The sequence below is a fragment of the Leucopleurus acutus genome (assembly GCF_964270905.1).
Source record: "Leucopleurus acutus genome assembly, chromosome: 2".
Classification (NCBI taxonomy): domain Eukaryota; kingdom Metazoa; phylum Chordata; class Mammalia; order Artiodactyla; family Delphinidae; genus Leucopleurus; species Leucopleurus acutus.
The window spans coordinates 111,395,901-111,405,577 of NC_139143.1; positions in this window are offsets into that span (position 1 = coordinate 111,395,901).

The following is a 9,677-nucleotide window of genomic DNA, read 5'->3' on the forward strand; positions in this document are numbered from 1 at the left end:
TGTGTCAAGTTCTTAACAAAAATTGCATTATTTTTAAAAACTAAGTTTGCCATACTGTCATTTTGAAGAAGAGGCTGTGTTATATAAATAGCGTGTTGCAATTTCTAAAAAGTAACCAAGATACCATTTAAATCAGTTTAGGCACTTTAGTTAATGGGATACTTTGTTCTCCATACATTGGCAGCAGCTGGCTTGTTTGAAATGTTTTGAAGTTTTTTATTTCGGTGTAAGACCCTAGATGTGGCACCTTGAGGAGACCTTACTTACACTTTTTTTTTTTCATTTAACGTTTTCTCCAGTACACTTGCAGGTTCTTTAATTTCTTAAGTGTAGACACTTGTTTTTCAGTGTTCCTAAGTTTAGTCAAAACAAAATTTCTTTGATAAAACAATATTTTAAAAAATTTTCTTCAAAAAAATTTTTTTTCTTCAAAATAGGAATGTGAAGGAATGTGTTGGCGCAGATGTTGGCTCTCTATTGTGTTTTTGTAAGTCAGTTTACTGTTAATTTAAAGAGTTATAGTGTCTAAATTTATCTCAGCCTTACCAAGTTTGTCAGACTGAAAAAGCTAGCTAGCAAAAAATGTCCCCCAAATTATCACATTATTATCACTGACCCAGATATTATCGTTCCTGAAAAAATGTAACAGTGATAGTTATGCTTGTTCATGTAACATTTATGCTACATAGGCTTATAGAGTTACGATACATAAATCAGTAGAGCATATGTGTTAAGTTGTTATTCCAGTAATGGTTTATCACTACAGGGTTCTGTGGTAACATAAACAAGAAATGTGTAGTAAAGGAACCTAGGTTCCAGTCCCAGTTTTTCATTACTGTAGACAGGCCACTGTCCAAGTCTCCTTTTCTTCAACTAGGAATGGAAATAATATATAACTCAGAAGATTCAAAGTCAAGTGAGACTATGCAAAAGCACTTTTAACATTATGAATTATTATACAGATGTGTTTATGATTGTCATCTTTACCAGGTCTGGGCAGTCTTCAACTAATAATAAGCCATACATAACATGGCTGAGAGAAAATTTAATTAAATATAAATAGTGGGGTGATATTGTAACCGAAAGTGGTGTCTGGCTGCTTGCCGCTCAAAAGCCAATAAAGGGGCAAGGTTGGTGGACAGGAAAGTTTGCTTTGTTTTGGATGCCGGCAAATGGGGGGGGGGGCGGGGAGGTTGGAGGGCGGACGCCTGTCCAAAGACCGACTCCCCCCGCTCCTACAACCAGTGAGCAAGGGCTTTTATAGGTTGAGGGAGAGGGCTACATGCAGAAACAGTACAGTCAGCTCTGACAGTTATCTTGAAATTGGCCATGCGGTGGTCTGACCAGCATCATCTTGGTTTTTTTAGGTACAGTGAATCTTCAGTTCCATGGTCGGTTCGTTCCCATTTCCTTGAGGCCAGTTCTTGGAATTGTGGCAGGGTATGTCATGGCTACAGTCTGGGCATCATGTAGTTAACTTCTTCCACCTGGTGTGGGTTTCAGTATCTAGAAGACAGCTCACAGGATACGGCTCAGAATATTATCTATAGCCCTTGAGAAGGAACTAAAGGCCCTTGACTATGCTCAATGACTAAACTATTATTTGGTCTCCTTTGACTGTTTTGCTTTGTCTCTGCATTTTCTCATTTCTCTGTCTAAAGTTATTATTTGGCTAAAGTTTTTCCACAGACTAAAGGCAGGCTGAGGACATGGGGCATAGACCATAGGGTCCTGCTCCGTTTCAATATATCATGAAATATGCTCATCTGGATCCCAAATTTAAATAGTTATTTATAGAACAATATATCCCTTTATAACTGGGCTTTTGAAAACAAGGGTGACATCTCTTTAATAAGCTTTAAAGGTTTTAGAGAGAATGCATATATATGAAACATTTTTTTCATGGTATCCAAAAATTCATGATATGAAAAGAAGAAAAGCTGTTTCTTATGATGAGTTAGGCTAACTCTATAGTAGTTATCTTAAAATGTTAGTTTGTAGATGCCTAGGTTTTCAACTAAAATTACTGACAAGAATATTATACCATATGTAATTTGAAGTTAACATTTGAAAAAGCAAACAATACTCTCCATTATGCTCATTTGTTATTACTAACACACCAATTGCTAGCTGGTGATAATTCAAAAGTTTTAAATAACATTTGTGTACTTCTTTTGTGCTTAGCATGGTGCTAAGTACCTCTACCTGTACTTTGCCCACGTACTTTTACCTGTATTACCTCATTTAATCCTCAGAGCAACCTTATTCGATACTGTTTTAATCTCTCTTTTACATATAAGGAAAGTGAAACTTGGTAAAGCTAAATTACTTCCCTGAAGTCAGTAGATCAGTCAGGATAGGCTAGATTATGTTGCAAGAACAAATAACCCCCAAATCTCAAAAGGTTTATTTCTTGCTCATGTTACTGGTTCATCATGGGTCAGCAAGAAGACTTAACGCATAGTAACCACTCAAAAAATCCATTGGAACTGTTGAGAATAAGTAATGAAGGAGCTTTGAAGTACAGGCTTTTGACTATATTTTGAGGTAGAAAAGAACAAAATATCTGTGTTCAAAGTAACAACGTAAAGTTGTGGAGACAGAAATTGTTCTGGAAACAGTGAGGAGGTTGCCTTAATTGGAGTAAAGCATTTGTGTTGCACAATAGTGAGGGAAAAGTAAGATAGCCAAACATACGAGGCAGCAGAAGTCACGAAGTAATAGAAGCCAAGAGGTAGAGGGGGAGGACAGAAGTCAGTCAGTTGTAACAAGGGCAACAGAAGCAAGGAGAGAAGCCTTAGGGCCTCAAATGCTGATGTCAGAGAGCTCCCCAAAATAACTAGATCGCTAGAGTGTGGGTGTATTCTGCTTTCGAAAAAGACAGTACGCGTCCATGATGCAGTTTCCTGTGCTTGTTTACTTCCTGTATATCTTCATAATACTCTTCTAAAAATCCTATTTTTGTTCTACACAACTTGAAAGAGTCCAGCTCTAGGCTTTGGCTTCACATCTGGGTTTGATCCCCACTCTGCTACTTAATTAACTGTAACCTTGGGCAAAGTATGTAAGCTGTGTCTTGATTTTTCTCATCTGTAAAATAAGAGTAAGAGTACCTGCTTCACAGAGGTGTTAAAGATCTAATGACATAATGTATACAAAGAAGCCCAGAACGTAAATGCTCAATAAATGGTGATAGTTGTTAAAAATAATGATTGATAATCCTAGGAATGGAATAAAGAAAGATGAATCCAAGAACTATTTCACAGAAGGAGTTGGAAGAACCTGGTAGTTTGGCTCCTAGGTGGTCAAGGAAACAGATCAGTCAAATACAATTCTAAGATTTGTAGCCTCAGAAACTGAGACTTGGGATTAGGGTAGTATCAAAAACAGCAAAATTGAAAGGGAGCAATTTAGGGAAGATGTGCTTGCTTTTGCACATGTTTGGGTTTGAGGCAACAGTAGGCATTTAAGCAAGTGATGTCCTGTAGCAGTAGAAAGAGAAAGACAGCATCCAATTCTACATTCATTCAATAACTGTCTACTGTCGTAAGTATAATGTGAGAGAAATAAACATACAACATCCTCCTTGTTTCCGAGGCCCCTACATTCTGTTGGGAGAATCAGAATATAAACCAGATTGAAAAGAAAGTGCTCTAATCAACATACAAGCTAAGAGTGTACAGAGGAAGGAGAGATTAACACGCCAGTTGTGAGATACACAGGGCTTTAGGGAAGATAACATTTTAACTGAGCCTTGAAGACTTGAGTAGAATTTTAATAGAGAAGGAAAGAGTATGCAGCTGAAGAAGAAACACAAAAGTACATCATATGAATTGAGAAAATCAAGTAGCCTGGAGTGGTAGGGTTTGTGAAGAGGTATAGTGGGATATGCTGCAGGAAAAGTAAATTAGGCCCCAAAGAGAATCAATCAGTGCCTATTATAAATTACACACTGTGCTAGAAGTTTTCATATTCACTATTTCATTTAATTTTCAGACAGCCGTACAAAATGAGTGTTTTGACAGGTGGGAAGAGAGTTTTAGAGAGGTATACTAATTTGTTCAGAGTCTTATAGATAATGAGTAATAAAGCTGAATTTGAAACCAGGTTGTTGTTTAACTCTGAAGCTTAGGCTAGTATCAATATGGTAACTATCTCTAAACAAACTAAGAAAAAAGTTATATTAATTTTAGCACTTTAAGAATATAAAGCACTTTCATGTGTATTTGGTCCTTATTAATAGTCATTAATCCCATCTTATAGGTGGGAAAATCAAAATGCAGCAAGGTTATTTAAGGTCACAGAGTGAATAAATGGAAGATTGGGAATACAACCCAAGCTTTCTGACTCCAAAGCCTCAGGTCTTTCCAACATCATTTTAAGGAGTCTAGTGTTTCTTCTGCAGGCAGTGGAAAGAGCAAGTGAACATTTTTTAAGGGGGATGACATAAATGTTTAAAAAGATTAGTCTGGGATAATATGTGGGATGGACTGGAATAGAGATGAGGACACTAGTTATTAGTTATTAGGCTGCTGAAAAAACAAGTTAATGATGTAGACCTGAACAAAGAGAGTTTAGTGATAATAAGATAGAGGGAACAAATCAGAGTCATTTGGAAACAAATTATAGGGTTTTGCTTCTAATTGCATCTGCAAGTGAGGAAGGAAAAGTAAGTACTACAGAGCCAGTGAGCATCTGGTTTGTTCATCCCTGCATCCCTGGGGCTGCACAGTTCCTGGCACATGATAGGCACTCAGTAAATATTTGTTAACTCTGGAAGTGAATGAGGACCTTTAAGGATAGTAGAGTAAAAAAGAAGTCCAAAGACAAAAAGAAGCAAGTATGTCAGGGAAGACTTGATAGAAACCAAAAAAGCATAGTGCAAAGGAAACCATGAGGGGAGAGGTGGAAGGGTGTGAGATGCCACAGAGAGGCATTGTTGGAAGGGGATCAAACAATCACTGAAGTAAAAGGTCAATAGGCAAAAGCAGAAGTCAACATGCAAACAGTTACGGAGAGGAATGAGGGAGAGAACTGGAGGCAAGGAGCACAGAGTACACTTTCCAAAAATTGGGTGGTAAAGGGAAAAGGGCAATAGGATGACAGCTTGGGGGAAAAGCTGGGTCAAGGAAAAATTGCAAAGGCTAGGAGACACGTGTAATTCAAAAGAAAAGAGGTGTAGGTTGAAAATACAAGCAAAATAAGGTCTTCCGGAAATGGAGGTGGATGAGATTGAAAAGGCATAAATAGAGTGATCAGGATTAGATATACAGATCTGGGCATGTTTCACAGAGAGGAGAGGCTGAAGGCAAAATTATAAGTGAGTGATTATAGACAGTGATCGCAAAAGGAGATGACCAAAGGAGAAAGGATATCTTTAGAGAATGACCACTGGCAAGGGCAAAAGAGGGGTCAGAGAAATAGCAAGAAAGTTGTATAAATTCACTGTCACATAAAATGATACATGACAGAGTTTAAGAAAGAAGTAGCCAAAAGTGTCAAGAGTTGCAGAGAGGGGAATAAGAACTGAGAATAGATGGTGTTCATCTAGTGATATTTGTACAAGCAATTCATGAATATAAACCTTGGAATTCCTTCTTTTGTCTACTCTATGGGTCAACTTTGTAACTAACTCGGAATTTTTAAGGTGAATAACAAATTCCTTTGTCTATAGGTGATAAATTTAAGATGTGATGCAAATAAGTTTTTCTTTCAAATGATATGACTTTTGAATACAATTCAATTGTGCTAATTTAAAAAGCATTTGAAGCACATGAAACTAGGAAGCCTACTTATGTAAATTCCATTATTCATTCATGCGTTGCGTTCATTCAGTGAATGTTTATTGGGTGTCTACAATACACTTTGCTAGGTACTTGGGATATAACTGCATTGGCAGTAAATAAGAAAGACACCATCCCGGCCTTCATACCTAAAGCAATAATACCAAATAAAGAAAAAAGCTGTATTTTGCCATCTTCTTTTCTTTTCTTTTTTTTTTTAATGGGAAAATGCTTATGATATTGTTCGGTAGGGAAAAAAAGTTTATGACTCCACTTTTTTAATGTACAGAAAAAAATGAAGACAAATATCAGAGAGTCTTTTCCTTTGATTCTGGGAGGTGAAATTATAGATGACACTTTCCCTTCTCTTTTTACTCTTCTGATATCTTCTTGATAGTAGGGGAAAAAAGTAGTCTAAAATAATACAGAAATAATATAGTATATATGTTTGAAGAGTTACTATGTAGCTATTAAAAGTATTATGTATGAATTGGCACTTTCCCTTGAATATTAAAGCAAAATATAACTATTGTTATTAGAACTATATAAAAATACATATGTAAATGGATAAAAGCTGAAGAGAAACATTCAACAATTAACAGTTGTGTTGGAATAGAGAAATTATTGGTGATTTTACTTTTGATTTTTCCTTTAAAGTTTGAAAAAAATCTAGTTTTTTTAATGTCATATTAGCAAGTAGTGAGAAATTTATTTTCCTGTTGATTTATAAATGTATCCGTTCTTCACATTCACAATGTGACTTGAAAAAGCAGTCCTTGGATTTTAACTCTTTTGTTTAGCAAGCAAAGCTCTTAAGTTGGTGATCCCCAGGTGAAATCTAACCCACAAATAGTGTACCAATTATTTATTCCCACAAAAAAATGCTGCCTAACAAGCTACCGCAAAGGTCAGATTAAAACACTAACCAGTTATTATTTCTTAGGAATCTCTATGTTAGTTGGGCAGCTCTTCTGGAATTGGCTGGGTTTACTCATTTTCTGGGTCAGCTGTGAGTGAGGTAAATGGCTCTACCAATTTTGGCTGGACTCTCATGTGTTTGGGGACCAGATGTCGTCAGATCTAGAAAGGTTCCATTGTCTTTCACATTCTTCCAGCAGGTAAGCCTGAGCATGTTCTCATGAGCAGAAACTGTTCTCATGAGCAGAAACGGTCTACTCATTTATACATTTACTCAGTGAGTCTCCTATGTGCCAGACTGTAACAAGGAACTGGAGAAATAAAGTAAACTAGAAAGTTACCCCGTCTATCAAGGAGCTTGCCGTCTAATGGGCAAATAAACCAGGGACTACAGTGCAGTGTGTTACGTGCTGTGATTGTGGCGTAACCGGCCCTATGGGCATAGTGGAGGATCTTGCAAATCAAAGTGTCATAGAGGAGGTAATGGTTGAAAAAGTTTTCAGAAAGAAGGGGGAGGGAATTTCATGCAGGGGAACAACAAAAGCTCGGTTAAACAGAACATCACGGCATTCTTGGTGAGCTGTGATACTTAGGTGGAAGGTGTAGGGAAAGGAACATATGAAGGAGTAGCATGAGAGAAAGCTATTCACGGAAGTGTAGTATTTAAGGTTCTTCCAGTTGCAAATAGCAACGCTAGCCAGTTAAGCTGACTTTACCAGAAGGATGCCGGTATATCTCACGGAATGTTGGTATTGTTGGATAATCAGGGAAACTCAGTAGTAGGAATCCATAAATTGTCCTCCTCGTGGGCTGTAAACAACTCCCCATCTCTATGCGCCTCAGTTCAAAATTGCAGTTTCCCAGGAGAGCAAGTCTGTTTGGCCAGTTTGGGTCAGATATCTACCCCCGTCACTCAGCCATGACTAGACTACAAGTTACATGTGTGGATATTGCTGCAGTTCTGTCCCTGTGCTGGGGAGGGAGATGGCACTGTGAGCTGTGTGTCTGGCCTAAGAGGTATCCATTGTATTTTATTATTTAGTTGCCTTTCCCCACATGTACAATGACAAAAACATCTCCAGCCTCCTTGATCCAGCCATTCTAGTCCAACAGCCCCTGCTCTTGTCCTCTTCCATGCCCAAAAGTACATCCAACTGCTGGAAAGGACATCTTAGAGTTATTGTTCTCTTAGTCCTGATCTCTGGAGGTAAAGTGCCCATTCTTCTAGGTCTCATCTAGGTGTGGGTCCTCATGGTCTTGCAATCCAAGAACTAAATGGTAAGTTTAATCACTACCAGTACACTGTAAATAATTTGGGGGCCAGGGGTCTCAGTGGTTGCTACAGAAAGAAAGGAAGGAGAATAAAACAGTGACAATTGTTTTATTTATTTTTTAAATTTTTATTTATTTTTATTCATTTGTTTTTGGCTGCTTTGGGCCTTCATTGCTACGCATGGGCTTTCTCTAGTTGCAGCTAGCAGGAGCTACTGTTCGTTGCAGTGTGCAGGCTTCTCATTGCAGTAGCTTCTCTTTGTTGCACAGCACGGGCTCTAGGCATGCAGGCTTCAGCAGTTGTAGCACGCGGGCTCAGTAGTTGTGGCACAGGTGGTCAGTTGCTCCGTGGCATGTGAGATCTTCCCAGACCAGGGCTTGAATCCGTGTCCCCTGCATTGGCAGGCAGATTCTTAACCACTGCACCACCAAGGAAGTCCCAATGACAGTTATTTTAAAAGGGAAAAAATTGGGTAATTTTTCAGTCTTCAGATATTCCAGCAATATATTCCCGCTACTATTGAAGCCATAACTGATACGTATGACAGCCCATTACAAGCTTCCTTGCTTGTAGCTAATATCTCAGCTGACTGAGAACTTTGCCTACTAGGGTAATTTAAGCCTTCATTTGTAGAGGTCTAAGCCTTTGGTGATCTTCAGCGCCAACTGTGTCAAACTAAACAAAGGCAATGTAGCAGATTGGAGAACAACACTGAGGTAGGTAGAATGACTGGAAACCAATGAATGTTTTTTCAATAAATGGTCTCTACTTAACAGATAATGAAACTGAAGCACAGAAAGTTTATTAACTCTTAAGCTACAAAGTTAAGATTTAAACCCATGCTGTCTGGCTCCAGAACAACCGTTCCTCATATTTATGTTATACTGCTTCTGCACTGTTCGTGTGGAGATTGCGTATTGGGGGTGAGCCTTCCATACCTGGGATTAAGTCATGCTGTGGTTCTTCAGCTTTAACTAGCCTTGTGACCAAAACAAGTTATTTAATTTTTCTAAGTTTCAGTCTTTTCATCTATAAAATGGGCATATCCTTTGTGCATTGCACCATACCTGCCATTTGATAAGTAGATTTATTAAATGGTGGCTATTATTAATTTAATAAAAATATATTGAGCATTCTGTGGTAGGCACTGCATGTACAGTGGAACAGAGGATGAACATAATTCCTGTGCTCATGGATCTTCCAATTAAAAGGATCTGAACCAAGCCATAAAATGAGAACAGGAGGGGCTTCCCTGGTGGCGCAGTGGTTGAGAGTCCGCCTGCCGATGCAGGGGACACGGGTTCGTGCCCTGGTCTGGGAGGATCCCACATGCCGTGGAGCGGCTGGGCCCGTGAGCTATGGCTGCTGAGCCTGCGCGTCCGGAGCCTGTGCTCCGCAACGGGAGAGGCCACAACAGTGAGAGGCCCGCATACCGCAAAAAAAGAAAAAAAAAGAGAACAGGAATGTGTGGTCCACACAATTGCCTCCCTTGCCTTGCATTATGAACACCAAGACTGACATATGGGAACATAACGGTGATTGGGAGCTGAAGACGACAGATCAGGAAAGAAAACAAGCCTGGAACAATCAAGAGTAAAGGGAGCAAGACAAGGATCAGGCATGAAATCAGGAAAACTCCCAAGAGAAAGAGTACCTGCCTGGTTTTCTAGTTCATAAATCGGGACTTTACAAGAAAAGTGGAG